At 40.2% G+C, this 21,650-nt stretch overlaps 1 protein-coding gene across 1 annotated transcript in view; it reads right to left on the bottom strand.

Moving 5' to 3' along the window:
- The window catches only part of LOC139745763 (uncharacterized), a 962,044-nt gene extending 943,952 nt beyond the window's left edge, over positions 1-18,092 (bottom strand). Inside the window, 1 exon segment of the mRNA XM_071656293.1 lies at positions 17,859-18,092. The gene's annotated coding sequence lies outside the window, so the exon portion shown is untranslated.
- Positions 18,093-21,650: the final 3,558 nt, after the last annotated feature.

Genomic DNA, 21,650 nt, shown 5'->3' with positions numbered 1-21,650 from the left:
CTCACACACACACACACACTATCACTCTCTCACACACTCTCACTCTCTCTCTCTCTCTCTCTCTCTCTCTCTCTCTCTCTCTCTCTCTCTCTCTCTCTCTCTCTCTAAGTAATCCACCCATCTATTTCCCCCCTCCTCCCCTCCCCACAGAAGAGCAACTAGGCCAGTGGAGAACCAGCCACATTTCCCCTTCCCACCCCCCCAACACAGACGAGAGGTCGACTTCGTCGTCGTCGTCGTCGTCGACTTCGCCAACTCGACAACTTCCTCCATCAACGACGAAAAATATTGGCGCTCTTTTGGGGGGGTCCCAATTGTGTCGTCCGTCCCCCCCCCCCTCTCACCCACAGGGCGGGTAATTGACGAGAAAACTTCCCGCCAAACTTCCACGATTATTACCGAAGGTTCATGAGAGGCCGTAATTATCGAAAGGACCGAAAGAATACGAAAGAAAAAAGAGAAAAATGAAAGAAAATAAGCGAACGCTGGCATGGCGCGCGCGTCCTGGCCCCGCCAACCGATGCCGGGAGGATGCAACGGCGTCGGGAAAAGTTATCGTACCGCGCAATCAATTCCACCAAAGAACATGTAAAAAAAAATTAAAATAAAATTGCTCACGACAGTTGGTGATAGTGACTCTGGCGACGAGGGTACGAGATCGAACATAGGATTACGTTTCCTTGCAAAGTTCTGGTTTAGAAGGGTTTATACCACCCTAAATAAACCAGGGTGTGGTGAATATCCGCGTAAGGAAGAAAATATAATAGGTTTTCTCTCCTAAACCATCAATGCTAGATCGTACATTTCATCATCATATTCTATATTATGTATTTTACGCTAATCATACTATATATATCTTGTAGTATTCTTACTCAAAAACATTAATAATACGCCTAAGTCAGTTGGTCGTACACCCGTCCGCGGGGTACGAGCACCAAATGTACGTCAGGCGACTTATGGCATCTTATCCTACAGTTGCCACACTCCGCAAGATGGAAGGGCATGCATCATCAGGTTTCATTACGTTATTACATTTTTGTTTTTTCTTTTTTCGAGCAACCGAGCCTTTCTAACAAGCGATCGCTGGGGGCAGTTAGCTAATCTTGTCTTTGGACACGAAGTGGACAAGTCTGAGAGAAGGAGTTAGCCCTGTGAACTATGACATGGTGTGTCAAAAATGACAAGACACAGAAGGCAATAAATATTCTGTTTTCGAAGCTTTTATTTATCTAACTGAGTAGGAATAATATATAACCACTTCCCTCCTGGTAATAAGGCTTAATATTGCTCTAATGGTGATTGAGTCACCTTCAAACAATGCACAATACCATACACTTGCAAGTTAAATAATAAGAACCCCATAATCTTTCACACACATATATCTCAATGAAACTAAACCACAAACCACTTTCGCACATACTTTAACAACCTACGACCTACATTCACACACACGCACACACACACATTTTCAAATCAACAACCTTCACAACTTACTTTCACACGCTTCAGCAACAAGAACTCACAACCCATTTGGAGGAAACAAGGCAATACAACCCACTCTCAGTTAAATAAACTCATAAGTGGGGTCCAGTCTCGCTAAATTACAACCAGACGTAAAACAAGACTTTTTTTTTTTTAAATCGACTCCGTTTCCCACAACAGGCAGAATAGCAACAACATATTCCACAGAAGACTTCGTCACAACCCAGACACACTGCATGCATCTTCACTCAGGTTGTAACTCTTTGTCACAACCCAGACACACTGCATGGTCACTCAGGTTGTAACACTTTGTCACAACCAAGACACACTGCATCTTCACTCAGGTTGTAACACTTTGTCACAACCAAGACACACTACATCTTCACTCAGGTTGTAACACTTTGTCACAACCAAGACACACTGCATCTTCACTCAGGTTGTAACACTGTCACAACCCAGACACACTGCATCTTCACTCAGGTTGTAACACTGTCACAACCCAGACACACTGCATCTTCACTCAGGTTGTAACACTTTGTCACAACCCAGACACACCGCATCTTCACTCAGATTGTAACACTTTGTCACAACCCAGACACACCGCATCTTCACTCAGGTTGTAACACTTTGTCACAACCCAGACACACTGCATGCATCTTCACTCAGGTTGTAACACTTTGTCACAACCCAGACACACCGCATCTTCACTCAGGTTGTAACACTTTGTCACAACCCAGACACACTGCATCTTCACTCAGGTTGTAACACTTTGTCACAACCCAGACTCACTGCATCTTCACTCAGGTTGTAACACTGTCACAACCCAGACACACTGCATCTTCACTCAGGTTGTAACACTTTGTCACAACCCAGACACACTGCATGCATCTTCACTCAGGTTGTAACACTTTGTCAACCCAGACACACCGCATCTTCACTCAGGTTGTAACACTTTGTCACAACCCAGACACACTGCATCTTCACTCAGGTTGTAACACCCTGTCCTCTACCCACATGGATAATCCATGTTATTTTTTTTTCCCCTTTCTATCGAACTGTTCCCATGAATTATGCCCGATTAATCTAAACTGGTTTCGCTATACATCATTTAACCTTAATATAAAACTAGTTTTTTTTTTTTCTTTTGGATTAAGTAGACTGTTAATGTTGGCAGAAAACACGGGGAGGCAGGATGCGAACTTTATCATAATGGAAACAATAGTTTCTGAAATACATATATCAAAAAAAAATATACATAATTCACAGCCAATAACACACACACACACACACACACACACACACACACACACACACACACGGTAGTAAACACATTACCCCCCTAACTCACACACACACACACATATATATATATATATATATATATATATATATATATATCCCACACACAAAACAAATACAGAGCCAAAACAAAACGTTACCTCATTTGCAAGTGAAGGCAAGGTTAAAAATTCGTCCCTAAACTCTGGGGCCCCACGCATGAACCCCCATGAGACTTTCTCCTGTTCTTTGTTCCGCTGTAGAACATGGAATAACAGACTCTGGACAGAACAAATGGACGTGTGAGGGGAAAAGTGCCACTTTCCTCCTAAACACAAAGCTTGTGAAGGGCATTTACCAACCACAGTCCCACACTAATGGGGGTCACTCAACCACAAACACGTGCGCATTTGTAAACATGTCTTCTTCATCTCACAACGTTCCTTTAAAATTATTTCTTCTTCCTTTACTTCTTAAGGAAATATATCTTTATTCTTTTCCTTTACTACCGTACGATTCTCAAGTATACATATATATAGATTTCAAGATACAGGTGTTTTGTAACAAGAATTAAATAGTTTTTCGTCAATAAAAGCTCAGAAAAATACATACATACTATACCTAAAAGCACGTCAAAGATCGGAGACCTAACTTCTCGAACCAACTGGACTTAAAATCCGGATTCCGTTTTAGGGGGGAAAAATTCCAAAATCCAATATTCGCACCAAATATCTATCGAAGATTCTTTCACATCGTTCAATATTCCTTAGACCGTTTTGATATTTTGGAAGGAAAAACATGTAATCATTTGAAACACTAATTCAATAATAATGTTTCTTGAAGATCAAGTACATTGTGATAAGTGTACAATACTGTACACAATAGCAGAAACTAAATTGGCACTAGAAGGCCACGATATTCTTCAAATATTACGTAATTTGTTCATAACAAAGCAATACTGTTCTCAATACAAATGGATGAACTCGAATGTGAATATCGTTCATATAAATCGCTATATAAACTCTTTTGGGGGCCGTCATCATACACATTTCATGGACGACCCGCCCTACATGTAAATTACTATATAAACTCGTTTTTGGGGGCGGCCATCACCATACACATTCAGAGACGACCCGGACCTGATGTAAATCACTATATAAACTCATTCTATTGGGCTATCACTATACACATTTCCGGGACGACCCGACCCTAATGTAAATCACTATATAAACTTCTTTTCAAGGGCCGTCATCATACACATTCAGGGAAGACCCAACCCTGATGTATATCACTATATAAACTATATACACATTTCAGGGCCGACCAGGACCTTGATGTGTACTTAGGTCTATGATTGGAGCATTTCCCCCCAGGGGTGGGGGGGTGGGGGGGGGGGGAACTTTCTCCCCAAGTTCACATGTAAACTTGACGAACAGGTGGAGTGGTGGACCCTCAACCCCCTGTCTATTACTGTCTCATCCGATAGACAGAAGACGTACGGAGGCGAGGTTAGGGAGACATTATCATGACCCCGCCCCCCCCTCTACACAATTCACAGGTCAAGCTTAACCCCCCCCCCCCCACTGTCGTGACAAAGAAAACGGAGCGTGGTCCGCAGTAACATTTCGTCTATTCATTGATGTGAACATCTATATCAATATTGAGAAGTTGGAGAACTTGCATTAACTTCAAGATATTAAGGAAATTAAGCAAACATATGGGAAATTTATTAATACTATACATATCTTGATCTTCAACAATATATATATCTTTCTTTCTTTCAAACTATTCGCCATTTCCCGCATTAGCAAGGTAGCGTTAAGAACAGAGGACTGGGCCTCTGAGGGAATATCCTCACCTGGCCCTCTTCTCTGTTCCTTCTTTTGGAAAATTAAAAAAAAAAAAACCAGAGGGGAGGATTTCCAGCCCCCCGCTCCCTCCCCTTTTAGTCGCCTTCTACGACACGCAGGGAATACGTGGGAAGTATTCTTTCTCCCCTATCCCCAGGGATAATATATATATATATATATATATATATATATATATATATATATATATATATATATATATATATTCCTATTTATTATATTTTGTCGCTGTCTCCCGCGTTAGCGAGGTAGCGCAAAGAAATAGACGAAAGGATGGCCCAACCCACCCACATACACATGTATATACATACCTATACATCTCAACGTATACATATATATACACCCACAGACCTATATATATATATATATATATATATATATATATATATATATATATATATATATATCCCTAAAAGTTTGACGTCATGGCTGGATATTTCAGTTTAAAAAAAAAACGCTGTAATTGCTACAGATGGAATCACTTTTTTTTTTCGCGCGCGCTCAAAAACAAAAAAAAAGGGGGGGTGAGATGGGGGGGGGGGAATTATTTTGTTGAATGTGTGTCTGGCTTCAATAGCCACTAACTTTCACAGGTATATATACCCAGCGTCACCGGAAACCATCATAATTAACCAAACAATTGTTTAAAAATCATATAAAGCAGGAAATTCTATTACACACATGTGCTATTTATTGACACAAAAAAAAAAACGACAAAACACGACCAGATGATGAAAAAAAAAACAACGCCATGTCTTTTTTTTTTTAAACTCTTGAGAGATTGTTATGATTTCGGATTCATTTACTGTCCTTGGTCGCAGTTTCCCGCGTCAGCGAGGTAGCGCCAGGAAACAGACGAAGAACGGCCCACGCCCTCATATCCACAAAGACCCATACACATACATATAAACATATACATACATATACACAATATATATACACACATGTACATATTCATACTTGCCTACCTTCATCCATTCCCGACGGTACCCCGCCCCACAGAAAACAGCATCGCTACCCCCTGCTTCAGCGAGGTAGCGCCAGGAAAACTGTATATATATATATATATATATATATATATATATATATATATATATATATTGGAAACGATCACAATTTTGCGCGTGATCAAGATATTCCTACGAGTCCACGGGGAAAAATGAAACGCGATAAGTTCCCGAGTGCACTTTCGTGTCATAATCACATCATCAGGGGAGACACAAGAAAGATAACGGTCAGCTGATATACAACGAAGAGACGAAGCTAGGACGCCATCTGGGTGAACTACCAGTCTCCTCGTGTCTTGAAAAGATAACAACCATTCTCTCTCTCTCTCTCTCTCTCTCTCTCTCTCTCTCTCTCTCTCTCTCTCTCTCTCTCTCTCTCTCTCTCTCTCTCCAATCCATCGTTCGACTGTCCTCTCCTTCCCTGAGAGGTGAAAGGCAATATAACAAGAGGATTCATTTCAGGGTCAACAAGGGAAAAGGGGGGGCGGGGGGAGAGTGGACTCCAACACCCACACGTCCACCCACCTCCCATTTTCTGAAGGACTTCATCTTTTCCTCCTCCTCCTGAAAGCAGAGTTTCGAGATGCCAAGTTATAATTCACATACCCCGCATCCCGTAATCCCCTGGCCTTACCCAGCGAGCGCCCTGTGTGTGTGTGTAATCCCCCTAGGCTGGATTTACAGATTAAGGGAGTGCAGTGAGAGGGGCTTTAATCCTAGTAATCCAGTGGAAAACGATAGGGATTTGAGGAAGGGTGGAAGACGAAGCAGGATCGAAGCGTCGATAGACTGGAACGGGGGTGGTGGGGGTGTGCCCCGAACGGCTATCCCCGTTTTCTATTCACTTCTTCTTGACTCATTTTCAAAGTTTTCTACCAATCAGGTGGAAGATGTGTTCGGGGTTTAGGTTCATATTTTACCCAATGGCGTCCTAAGCTACGTCTCTTCGTTCTATATCAACTGACTGTTATATTTCTCTCTTGTGTCTCCCCTGATGATGTGATTATGACACGAAAGTGCACTTGGGAACTTATCGTGTTTCATTTCCCCGTGGACTCATACGAATATATATATATATATATATATATATATATATATATATATATATATATATATATATATATAGAGAGAGAGAGAGAGAGAGAGAGAGAGAGCATACTTAATCCACGTCTCCCGCGTTAGCGAGGTAGCGCAAGGAAACAGACGAAAGAATGGCCCAACCCAACCACATACATATACATAAACGTCCAAACACGAACATATACATACCTATACATTTCAACGTATACATACATATACATATATACACATGTACATATTCATACTTGCTGCCTTCATCCATTCCCGTCAACACCCCGCCGCATATGAACTAAAGCTTTAAATATTTTTTTTTTCCTTAATACTCTGGGAACGTGTCGTTCTGCGAGAGGCATAGGATCAAGAAATTTTCTCAACTCCTTACAACCGCTGGTGACCGCCAGCACGTACGTACGTACCTTACAAGACCCTGCACACACACACACACACACACACACACACACACACACACACACAAAATCTGGAGCATGAGATCGAAAAAATTAAAAACCGAGATTTTTAAAATTTTTTCCAAACTTTTAATTTTTAAATTTTTAATTTTTCTCTTTTATTTTTTTTTCTTGTGTGTTTCCGCTCAACCCACACATGTATATATAACTCTTCCCTTGACATCTACGTCTACTTCTACGTCTTTTTTATCTACCACAATCCTGAACACGATCTTGATATATAGTGTAGTACATCCCTCACGACAAGGACCAAATCCTACAAGTGTTACTTAATACATGTGTTACTTAAAGACAAGTGTTACTTATATGTGTTAATACAAGTGTTACTTAATACATGTGTTACTTAAAGACAAGTGTTACTTATAACAAGTGTTACTTAATACATGTGTCACTTAAGACAAGTGTTACTTATTACGTGTTACTTATAAAATTTGTTAATATAAATGTTATCTAACACGTGTTAGTACAAGTGTTACTTAAAACAAGTGTTACTTAGTACAAGTGTAACTTAACACAAGTGTTACTTAACACAAGTGTTACTAAGCACAAATGTTACTTAATACATGTGTTACTTAAGACAAGTGTCATTCATTACATGTGTTACTTATTACATGTGCTACTTAACCCGTGTTACTCATTACATGTGTTACTTATTACAAGTCTTACTTAATACATGTCTTACTTAACGTAAAAAGTACATCAACAAGGATTTCAAGTGCTCCGGTTACTTATAGGTCTTCAAAACTTTAGTGACTCATTCAGTAACCACAAAACAAACTCGTGTACATTTCATTCGTGAATTGAAAATCAGTTTTCTGGGTCGAGAAGGTTGAACTAAATCCTGCTAATCAATTTTGTGGGTAAAATTCAAAACAGTACCCCACACACACACACACACACACACACACACACACACACATACACACACACAATTATACACACACACACACACACACACACACACACACACACACACACACTTAATCTTTATCATGCAAATACCATATACCCATACCACACAGGTATACAGCTGTACCACACAGCTACACAGATGTACCACACAGCTACACTGCTGTACCACACAGCTACACAGATGTACCACACAGGTGTACAGCTTTACCACACAGCTACACTGCTGTACCACACAGCTACACAGCTGTACCACACAGCTACACTGCTGTACCACACAGCTACACAGATGTACCACACAGCTACACAGCTGTACCACACAGCTACACTGCTGTACCACACAGGTATACAGCTGTACCACACAGCTACACTGCTGTACCACACAGCCACACTGCTGTACCACACAGTTACACAGCTGTACCACACAGTTACACAGCTGTACCACACAGCTACACTGCTGTACCACACAGCTACACATCTGTACCACACAGCTACACAGCTGTACCACACAGCTACACAGCTGTACCACACAGCTACACTGCTGTACCACACAGCTACACAGCTGTACCACACAGCTACACAGCTGTACCACACAGCTACACAGCTGTACCACACAGCTACACTGCTGTACCACACAGCTACACAGCTGTACCACGCAGCTACACAGCTGTACCACGCAGCTACACATCTGTACCACACAGCTACACAGCTGTACCACACAGCTACACAGCTGTACCACACAGCCTGTACCATACCAACACTACATGCACTGGTGTACCACACACCGGTACCACAATACCATACACACGCATGTACCACACATTCTCTCTCTCTCTCTCTCTCTCTCTCTCTCTCTCTCTCTCTCTCTCTCTCTCTCTCTCTCTCTCCTGTAAAATATAGAAAGTTTTAATTAACGTGTAATTACGCCACAGCCCTCAGCGAACTCATCACGGGTTCGACTCCCGCCCAGGTAATGTGGGATAACTCACAATGCATAGATAAGTCAATCAAACAACTCATTTACATATAAACAAGTCAAACAAACAACTTATTTGCATATAAACAAGTCACACATACAACCTATTTACGGATAAACAAGTTAAACAAACAACTTATTTACGGATAATCAAGTCAACACGGGTACGCATAAACAAGTCAATCAAACAGCACATTTACGGATAAACAAGTCAAACATCTTACGTACATAATCAAGTCAAGCAAACAACTTGTGTATATAATAAAGCAAACATGTACTTAATTAAGCAAACAACTTGTGTATATAATAAAGCAAACATCTCATGTACATAATCAAGTCAAGCAAACAACTTGTGTATATAATCAAGCAAACATCTCATGTACACAATCAAGTCAAGCAAACAACTTGTGTATATAATAAAGCAAACATGTACATAATGAAGTCAAGCAAACAACTTGTGTATATGATAAAGCAAACATGTACATAATCAAGCAAACAACTTGTGTATGCAATCAAGCAAACATCTTATGTACATAATCAAGCCAAGCAAACAACTTGTGTATATAATCAAGCAAACAACTTATGAGCAGATATAACCCTGGCCGGATACTTTGCATACAAAAACATCTGCATAGCGAACATTTCGGATAATTAAGATAATTAACACCAAGTACAAATGGACCGTATATCATTAAGACACAATTTCTTGCTTCCTCTTGTACAACATTGGCAAAAAGCTTTATTTTGTCCTTTATATATATATATATATATATATATATATATATATATATATATATATATATATATATATATTCCTATGAGTCCACGGGGAAAATGAAACACGAAAAGTTCCCAAGTGCACTTTCGTGTAATAATCACATCATCACACGAAAGTGCACTTGGGAACTTCTCGTGTTTCATTTTCCCCGTGGACTCGTAGGAATATCTTGATCACGCGCAAAACTGTGATCCTTTCCACTATAATATATATATATATATATATATATATATATATATATATATATATATATATATATATATATATAAACAATTACCATTTCTCATTAACAGCTAATGACCCCTGTGTGTAAGAGTCCCATATCAAAAGCGACCAAGCAAGTCGAATCATCACAAGGCAGACTATGATTAAAAAAAAATGAGACAAAAAAAAAAAAGTGAAAGAAAACGAGGAATGTAAGTTCGCGAAATCCATGTTTAAAATTTTCGCATCCTCGCTCCACCCGGGGCAGATGGCAGAAGTGGAAGTGATGAGCCAAAAATTATGCATAGGTTATGTGAAGCATCATTTGCTGCAGCCACCACCCACTATATAATATAAATCCAATCTCGAGTCATTAGAATGTAAATTTGGACACAGTATCCCGGTGTATATGAGCCTGCCTGCGCCCCGGAAGTGAAATCATATGACAAAATGTGTTACATAATTCCACTACAATACATAAATTGTGTATCTTTTTTTTTAACTGCTTTTTTTTTCAACGCTAAATCATGTATGGTTTTTTTTTTTTTTAAACGCTGTCTTTTTCTTTCAACGCTGTCTGTGGCCCGCAACTTTGATATGTCTGTCTGTATCTCCTGTGCCATTTCAGAGGGACTGTAATACGAAATACAGTGTATAAATACTGTATTTTCATAAAAACCTACAAACATAACTATATATATATATATATATATATATATATATATATATATATATATATATATATATATAAGAATATATGGTGTGGGAGGCAAGTTGTTAGAAGCAGTGAAAAGTTTTTATCGAGGATGTAAGGCATGTGTACGTGTAGGAAGAGAGGAAAGTGATTGGTTCTCAGTGAATGTAGGTTTGCGGCAGGGGTGTGTGATGTCTCCATGGTTGTTTAATTTGTTTATGGATGGGGTTGTTAGGGAGGTGAATGCAAGAGTTTGGAAAGAGGGCAAGTATGAAATCTGTTGGGGATGAGAGAGCTTGGGAAGTGAGTCAGTTGTTGTTCGCTGATGATACAGCGCTGGTGGCTGATTCATGTGAGAAACTGCAGAAGCTGGTGACTGAGTTTGGTAAAGTGTGTGAAAGAAGAAAGTTGAGTAAATGTGAATAAGAGCAAGGTTATTAGGTACAGTAGGGTTGAGGGTCAAGTCAATTGGGAGGTGAGTTTGAATGAAGAAAAACTGGAGGAAGTGTGTTTTAGATATCTGGGAGTGGATCTGGCAGCGGATGGAACCATGGAAGCGGAAGTGGATCATAGGGTGGGGGAGGGGGGCGAAAATTCTGGGAGCCTTGAAGAATGTGTGGAAGTCGAGAACATTATCTCGGAAAGCAAAAATGGGTATGTTTGAAGGAATAGTGGTTCCAACAATGTTGTATGGATGCGAGACGTGGGCTATGGATAGAGTTGTGCGCAGGAGGATGGATGTGCTGGAAATGAGATGTTTGAGGACAATGTGTGGTGTGAGGTGGTTTGATCGAGTGAGTAACGTAAGGGTAAGAGAGATGTGTGGAAATAAAAAGAGCGTGGTTGAGAGAGCAGAAGAGGGTGTTTTGAAATGGTTTGGGCACATGGAGAGAATGAGTGAGGAAAGATTGACCAAGAGGATATATGTGTCGGAGGTGGAGGGAACGAGGAGAAGAGGGAGACCAAATTGGAGGTGGAAAGATGGAGTGAAAAAGATTTTGTGTGATCGGGGCCTGAACATGCAGGAGGGTGAAAGGAGGGCAAGGAATAGAGTGAATTGGAGCGATGTGGTATACCGGGGTTGACGTACTGTCAGTGGATTGAATCAAGGCATGTGAAGTAAACTGCTAACTAACCGAAACAAACAAACGAACAAACAAACAAAGCAGCGTTAGCCAGCGCAGGCAGGCTTCCCTAAACAGCTATGTCGCGCTAAAGACATGTGTATATATATATATATATTTTTCTTTCTTTCAAACTATTCGCCATTTCCCGCATTAGCGAGGTAGCGTTAAGAACAGAGGAGACTGGGCCTTTGAGGGAATACCCTCACCTGGCCCAATTCTCTGTTCCTTCTTTTGGAAAATTAAAAAAAAAAAAAACGAGAGGGGAGGATTTCCAGCCCCCCGCTCCCTCCCCTTTTAGTCGCCTTCTACGACACGCAGGGAATACGTGGGAAGTATTCTTTCTCCCCTATCCCCAGGGATAATATATATATATATATATATATATATATATATATATATATATATATATATATATATATATATATATAAACTCGCGAGGAGCGACACTCGTCCTAGACAAGCGATTACTCGCTAGTTAACTCACAGCTTAAGCTGGTTACAGCTTGTTCCAACGTAAGCTTCTTCGGGGGGGAGAGGGAGAGAAAGATAAGCTGGAGCTAAGTCTGTCATTTCAAAAAAAAAATCTTTGCATTAGATGGTTTCTGGAATCTAATCTAATCTATCCATGTATTTATCTATCTATGTATCTATCAATCAATCTATCTATCTAGGTGGTTCCCTTTTCTCCATCTAATCTAATCTAATCTATCCATGTATTTATCTATCTATGTATCTATCAATCAATCTATCTATCTAGGTGGTTTCCTCTTCTCTATCTAATCTATCCATGTATCTATGTATCAATCTATCTATCTAGCTAGGTGGTCTCCTGTTCTCTATGTAATCTATCTATGTATCTATCAATCTATCTATCTAGGTGGTTTCCTCTTCTCTATCTAATCCATGTATTTATCTATCAATCTATCCATCTATGTGGTCTCCTTTTTTTCTACCTAATCTACCCATGTATCTATCTTTCTATCTATCTATCCATCTATCTTACTGCAAGCAAATGATTCCGGTTAACATAGACGTTTATTAAGGCTTTTCCACCTATAAACATCTTCCTCTATACCAGACTTCCAAAAACAAACAAACAAACACACACACACACACACACACACACACACACACACATGAAAAGGGGTCCAATTACTTTGGATTACAATGAAGCAGGTTACTTAATTCCATTCCAACGTTGGCCATGACAGTTGAACCCTTCAAAAGAAAACGGGAGACCGAGTCACTAGTGACCAGCGACCCAAGACGTCTCTTTTAAGGACCCTGAGGGAGTCGGGCTTCATCCCTCACACTGAGGGATGAGGGATTCGAACCCCGGTACCTTAGAGGAGGCTGGGGGGGGGGGAGACTCCACAAGAAAGAAATGTCTTACACACACACACACACAGAGACAAGGTCGGATCGAACTGTGTGAGAGGGATGCCTCAATTAAAAAGATGTGTGTGTGTGTGTGTGTGTGTGTGTGTGTGAGTGTGTGCGCGCGCGCGTGCGTGTGTGTGTGTGTGTGTATTGGTGTGTGTGTATGCGTGTGCGTGCGTGCGTGCGTGTGTGTGTGTGTATGCGTGCAAAGAGCGAAAACAATCGGTTTTTTTTTTCTAAGTTCCCAATCATACGCTTTGTAAACATATCCTCCCCATCTCCCCCCGCCCCCCCAAGAACTACCAGATACGTGAGACAGACAGAGGGACGCCCACTGGGGCGAGGAGCGCCCACCAGCTTGATGAAGGGGGAGATAAGTGGGTGGGTGAGAAAATCACAATAAGTCACGTTCCTCCCCTTCATGTAGACGCCTTGTACTCACCCCCTTGCTCAAGTAACCTCCCCTTACTCACGTAAGCACCCCCTACCCACGTAAGCTCCCCTGAAACCCTTAACCACCCCATCTTAGTCCACCCCTTACCTATGTAACCTCCCCTAACCTACGTAAGCTCCCCTGACACCCTTAACCACCCCATCTTAGCCCACCCCTTACCCATGTAACCTCCCCTAACCTACGTAAGCTCCCCTGACACCACCACCCATCTTGGTCCCCTCCCTACCCACTCTATATATCTCTCCCCTCTTTGTCTGTATTACGCGTTTCTCTCCCCCCACCGCCCCGATCTTGATGGGAAGCTAACCTAAACACCCCATAAATGAAGGTGTGTGATCAGGTCGAACGAAATAATAATAATAATAATAATAATAATAATAATAATAATAATAATAATAAATAAATAAATAAATAAATAACCACAACCAGAACCCCTTAAAAAAAAAAGAAAAAAAAAATGATTGCTGTATCTGACAAGGTGTTCACTGCAATTTGCATACAAACAAGCAAACAACTACGTCACCGTTTTCTATGCCACTTAAACAAAAAAAAAAAAATCTTAACTACCCTTTAATGAAACGACCATCAACCAGGCAAACGTTTTCCCATATATACATGGCTAAATCATTTAACAGAATCAATATACAGAAAAAAAAAAAATCCATCGACTGATAATTGGATAATTTAAAAACACTCACAAATCAAAGAAAAATCCATCGACTGATAATTTATTTAAAAACACCCACAAATCAGTAAATCATTTACTGTAATAACTCACAGATGCCATTAATAATGAGGCCTTAGAACACAGCCCTGTCTGTAGATAAAATACATCATTTAAGGAATGTATTTACAACTCAAACACCTCTCGTATATCCGAAGAGACACGACCCAGGGACACAAATGCAATAAGTCCTAAAAGACAAGAAATAACACTAAAAAAACACCACCTAAAATAATGATATATAATTGGCCATTTACACATAACTAACACATAACTAAAAAGCTGTTTCATGTATTTTTAAGGCTTGTTAATACCCTTAAACTAAGTAATATATTCAAGTCACTGATACCACTTAGATGACAGCTGTCCTACGTAAGAATAAATTACATTTAAATGGAATAAAGTCATTCTTCCCCGAACAAAAAAAAAAAAAAATTATCCATAACTAAAAAAAAATTAAAAGTAATTTAAATTATTATCCATAACTCCCCCCCAAAAAAATTTAAAAGTAATTTAAATCCTTTTTTTTTCAACGTATTGCCCTACTGCATGAATAATATACTTCAGTGTTGTAAAGAAAGAAGGATATTCCCCGAAATCATTAATTTCCGACATCAAATCATTTTTTTTTCATGCATGAAACCAACAAGATTAAATAAAACAGGTCGACTGTGTAGAAGAGAGAAAAAAAGAAATACACGCTAACATAATTTTTTACACCAAAGACATATTAATGAAAAAAACACTTGCTTTTCAAAGAGTTCTGGCTTGTAATTACTTTTTCTATATATCATTAAACCCTAATATATATATATATATATATATATATATATATATATATATATATATATATATATATATATATATATATATATATTCCTAAGAGTCCACGGGGAAAATGAAACACGATAAGTTCCCAAGTGCACTTTTGTGTAATAATCACATCTTCAGGGGAGATACAAGAAACCGTTACGATATTCGGGGTGACAATATTGCGCAGATGTGAATATCAAGCACACCAAAGAGTTTAAGGAACTGGTTGCCCCCTCACAACAAGGATAAATGAATAAACAAATCTATAAACGAGTCATTGTTAACGAAGACTGAGCAACGACAGTTGGCTATGGAGAAATAAATGATTTATAATAAAGAAACGTGTGTGTGTGTGTGTGTGTGTGTGTGTGTGTATGTGTGTGTGTGTGTGTGTGTGTGTGTGTGTGTTTGAGCTACCTTTACTAGCCCAAATACAAGAACATATTATAATGTCCCAAAAGACACGCATCTCTCATCCTCCACGGACTTTAACCTAGACAACAGACACACACATTCCCAAATCCAAAACGCTACTTCACTTATCAAAGCCAAAAAAGAAAAAAAAAATGATTTAAAAAACCTATCAAGACATACTTTCAATGTTGAATACCATACGGTCATTAATGTTAATCTACCATCACATGCATACATTCATTGTTGATCCACAATACACAACCATCCACTTTGTAAATAACATACAACTTATAATAACAGTGTCCACTTTGTAAATAACATACAACTTATAATAAGTGTCCACTTTGTAAATAACATACAACTTATAATAACAGTGTCCACTTGGGTGCAAGACAGTCGCCACGAAACTATAAATATATTAATTTTTTTGGGGGGAGTTCATCCGATTCAATTGCGAGAACACAAAAACAAAACAAAAAATGAGCTATGTTTTTGTTGGGCTGGATATAATAAACACACACGGTACATTAACTACACCAAAAACAATATACTCCAACGACTGATGTCAAATCAATACACGAACGCTCCGAAAACATGTACAAAAACGAAGCTAAAATACCATAACCTTAAAACACTTTAGAAAACGGACGGCGAGTTCCAATCTTCGACCAATGTCATGATGAAATGTGGCATTAGGAATAAATGATTGGTCTCTTGAGCCATCTTGATCCAAGTGTGTTTGGAAAGACAAACGCTACGATCAATTTAGCTCACACGCTGAAAGTTCAATTATTCGAAAAAAAAAAAAAAATGGATTGAAAGTCTTTGCACATGAAGTTTTTATAGACTACATTTTCACTACAGAGAATTTTCGAAATCGCTTCAAAATCAGAGATTAAAAGCTTAACTGGTTCGCACAGTCATTAAATAAGCTCATGTTCATGGTTGATGCCCCATGATCTTCAAAACATACACGAAATCTGAGCCAATTTGGGTCGTCAAGTATGCCAGAAACCAGTCCATGACCTGTCATTGCTAAGTGGGGGTTGGTCCTCTTACTGATGAACAGGCAAATGCATTCCAAAACCTAATCTTAGGATCAGATTTGTATGGCATGAGAGTTACTAAACACGACAGAGGGATTACTTTAAATAGCATGAAGTATGGGGATTTCCATCAGGATGAGAGATTGTGTGGATTTAATCATTGCAATGTATCAATAGATTGTGTGGATTTAATCATTGCAATGTATCAATAGATTTTTTCCTGTTGGAGGCTACAGTTACGGTCAGAATTCCACATCAATGCCAGGTCTTGAGTGGAATATAGATAGAATATTGGAAAAGGGAAAAAGACAAAAGGGAAAGTATATAAGAATATTGGAGGAAGTGGAAAAACCAGATGCCCTTTTGAAATGTACCACGTCATAGTTACACAGAAAGACACAGGAGTCTATTAAGAGTTGCAAAGCTTCAAGGTGTAGCAGGGAAACCTTAAAGCGGGTGTACCAAAAAGTGTACCACCCTTGCCCAGCATTGCGTGGTCTAGCTAGCGGTGGTGTGTGGGGGGCACACTGGCCGCCAGGTCTCGGGAGCCAAAAGACCGAAGTAATACCTACAGAAGAAGGAGGGAGAACCCGCACCACACCACTGCGGCGTAGGACAAGGTGGGTGATTGAGTTTGGAAGTTAGCCAGAGAGGGTTAACAAGTCGAACTGCTTTCTAGTCCACCTCTTTCAAGAATAAACAGCTTGAACCACCCTAGATGTATGAGCAGAACTCCATACAAGGACGAATCAATCCCTTGTATACATACAACTGTTAAACAAAAAAAAATGACAACGAACTATTCATGTACTTGCATCCATACGATATAAACCACCCACTAACTGCCAGTTAACAGGGTGAACATCCCATTTTCAGTCAATTTACCCATCCACCCCCCCGTTTTTTTTTAACAATAAATTAACCCACCTAAAATTTGCTGTATTCCGATAAGTTATACACCATCACAGAAACCACTAGAAAGTCAATTAAAAAAAAAAACCTTTATAAATAAAAATAATTCTAAACCATCATTTATCCACACCACAATGACGATTATGCCACAGTGCCGAGGATAGATAAATGAGAAAGGATTCAGCAAATGACTTAATACCTTAAAAAAAAGGAAAGGTGTTAGACAACAAACTACTTAAAACCACCTTATTTAAAAACGTGTCATTGGTAGGCTGGCTTGTACGTCCCCTAAACCAGTCAGCTGCCCGGGCCTTCGGAATGATCCTAAACATCCTACGTCCCTGGATCAGAGCCATCTGGAGGTAGGCGTATACGTCAGGAGAGAGCGTCGGCAACGTAGCTGACGTCCGTTCTTCGAGTTACGAGCGACACAAATGGCAAAATAGACTCCGGCGAGGGAACAGCAACCCTCCCCTCCCGCGTCCAGGGGGTTACTAAGCTCTAACGCGCAGACGCACTGACACGTTTGGACACGAAGTCTAGTTGCCAAAAATCGTAATTACCCCAATAAACTTGAACTTTGCCCCCCCAAAAAGGTCATTTACAACAACACAATGCGTTTCAAAATGACGATTTAAATAACGCGGATGTGGGAAAGGTGTGTTTGTGCGTTAATGGCGCCTATTAAGATGGTTTTAACAGTATCCAACATCTACTTCGTAGACCACGGAACCATACATCACTGTCCATGTAGAACAAGTATGCAATTATTTACATACATCAGATAATCTACACATAGCGAAATAACATCATTTCTTCTACATCAAAAAAAATAACTTCGTACTTGATCATTTTCTTAGAAAAAATATATATATAAATCGGCCCACTTGGTAACCTACTGACTATTGCTTCCAGAATATTCTAAATTCAAGAAATATCTCCATCAGTTTGTTAATACAGTTAACTAGTTTGTTAATAAAATTAACTACAACGTAGTAATTTTTAAATTAAAACGACATGCAGCCAAACCTCGCGAAAAGCTGTTTAGCTATTTTTAAAACCCCTTTAACTTCTGCTCCGCTGCCAGGCGTATGAAATTAATTTTTCAATCGTACTTCCAAGTATAAATACTAATTTTGTTGCCTTTATAATCAACTGAGAGATTTCATGTAATATCTTATATGTGTTATTATAATTTCACGGATCTAGTAGACTAACCACACGCCTTAACAAATGACGAAGTGTATGGTAATTCATTTATAGATACATTCCAGTAAAAAAGAAAAAAAAAATGCTTCACATACTATTGCAGGCATTAAACGCCGTGTGTAGTCGCCCCTAGGCATAGGCGGCCGATCCAGAATTAATTATTTAACGAATACTCCAAAGAGGCGGAAGAACGTTAACAGACCGACATGATGCACGAAAGCCATTCGCTATCGTACACCACGGGCTGTAGTTATCGTACCTCAGATATCTCCTTCACACCCTTAAGCCATTGGAGGGAATTTACGGTGAAATGGGGTCAAGAACGGTAATTACGAGGTAGTACGTGTACACTGCGACAGAAATGAGGAGGTGTTACCCTTTTCATTTCAAGGACAAAGCCATATAAACAAAGAGAGAAAGAAAGAGGGTGTGTGGGTGTTTGGCTATACTTTAATAATTTGCATTAACTACCCTGACTGTCATGGCTGATAAAGACATACTAACCAACCATGCTTACAGGTCGGGGTCATATAGGTCTAGAGAGCCGTACCCACTCATCATTATCAGTAAAGGAAGCAGTCAAGATAACATACTTTCAAAATGGTTTGAACAGGGGAAAAAATAAGGCAATACAATTATAAATGAAATCGTGTTCATTAGACACACGAAAACAACTGATATCAGATAATTATGGTATGAAGTGATGCTGACAGCCAAGATTACAAATGACATCATTCGACAGGGGAAAAGACAATTAGAGCAATCAAGATATCAACCATCAAATGGGTTAATTTAGAATAGTTTAAGATCTGTCCCATACATGACACTTTGTGAAGATATATATATATATATATATATATATATATATATATATATATATATATATATATATATATATATATATATACATATAAATAGACAGCCACAAGATAGCAATCAAGATAGCGTACACTATCAAAGATATCATCCATGGGAAAGGAAGATAACAGGTTCAATTAAATTTGTACACATAATATACTGACCTAGCCAGCCCATGGCGCCACCACCTGGGCTCGGGGTTGGAGATAACATTGGAGATATCTTATCTCTCTCTCTCGCGCGCGCGCGCGTGCGCCCCCCACACACCACACACACCTACGAACACACACGTGGGGGGGGGGGGGGGGTGAGGGGGGGGAGTTGTGTGCCTTCACTGTAGAGGGAGGGGGGTGGGGGTGGGGGTGGGGGGGGGTAGTCCTCGCTCGTTCGCTCGTTCGTCTTCTTCCTGATGGCTGTTAACGACGTAATTCTCCAATTTTCCGGGCACTGTTTTGTGTAGGAAGACGTCCAAGTAATTAATTCAGTAACTTGTACACATCCCCCTTTTTTTTTTTCTTCTTCTTTTCTGACCAGAAATGATCTTTTGGCGCCTTTCTACGTACGTACGTACGTACGTAAGTAAGTGTACGTACGTGTGTGTGTGCGTGTGTGTGTGTGTAACGCACTTTTACACCGCAATATATGAATTACCTTTTGATTACTTTTTTTCTCCTCTCTCTCTCAAAGTAATCAGTCATAGAGTTACATTTCACATTCGCATGACGAGCACAAATGACATGACCAGGTGATTATCATAACGTGGCGTCATTAATTACCCTTTTACCTTTCCCCCCCCTTAACCCCTTCCCCTTAACCCCCTCCCTCTTTATACAACTGAATACAAAACTCCGTCACCTATTTATTTATCCCCTCCCCCTCTCACGTACAACCCCCCCCCCCCCACACACACACACACCCATAACGGATAAAAATAAAACACACAGACACACACACACACACAAGAACAACGACCCCCTTCGCGGAACCAGGCTGGCCAATCAGGAGCACACCAGCAGCCGCGTGCAACCCCACCGACGGCCAGAGAGCAACTGAGGCTGCACCAACGATGCTGCTGCTTCCTCCTCCTCCCTCCTCCGCCTCCGCCTTCCTCCTCCGCCTCCGCCGCCTTACTCCTCCGCCTCCGCCTCCTCCCTCCTCCGGCCAAGATGATGACCCCTCACTCCCCCTCCACGCGTACCTGTTATCACCCCTTATCTCTCCCCCACACGATAAGGTCATGTACAGGTCATATAACGCGATAAGGTCATGTACAGGTCATTGCAACGCGATAAGGTCATGGACAGGTCATTGCAACGCGATAAGGTCATGGACAGGTCATTGCAACGCGATAAGGTCATGTACAGGTCATTGCAACGCGATAAGGTCACGTACAGGTCATTGCAACGTGATAAGGTCATGGACAGGTCATTGCAACGCGATAAGGTCATGTACAGGTCATTGCAACGCGATAAGGTCATGTACAGGTCATGTAACGCGATAAGGTCATGTACAGGTCATTGCAACGCGATAAGGTCACGTACAGGTCATTGCAACGTGATAAGGTCATGGACAGGTCATTGCAACGCGATAAGGTCATGTACAGGTCATTGCAACGCGATAAGGTCATGTACAGGTCATTGCAACGCGATAAGGTCATGGACAGGTCATTGCAACGCGATAAGGTCATGTACAGGTCATTGCAACGCGATAAGGTCATGTACAGGTCATTGCAACGTCTCGTGGCCATGCAATGCTAATCATGTTCTTGACCATTCACAACACCGTCTCTGTAATACTGAAAATCTCCTTGTTAGCGATACTTACAATAACTACCAAACTACTGTCAGTAATTAGAGTCCCTACGTGTTTCCCCTTAGACGAATCTTAATGAACTGATAATTAGACTGGTCAACACACAGTAATTTAGGCTTTAAACCACACACACACACACAGTTACAAAATTCCTTACC

This window comes from Panulirus ornatus, chromosome 62, assembly GCF_036320965.1.
Source record: "Panulirus ornatus isolate Po-2019 chromosome 62, ASM3632096v1, whole genome shotgun sequence".
Taxonomy (NCBI): Eukaryota; Metazoa; Arthropoda; class Malacostraca; order Decapoda; family Palinuridae; genus Panulirus; species Panulirus ornatus.
The sequence above is the reverse complement of the archived record's forward strand: the minus strand, read 5'-3'. Positions and strand labels throughout refer to the sequence as shown.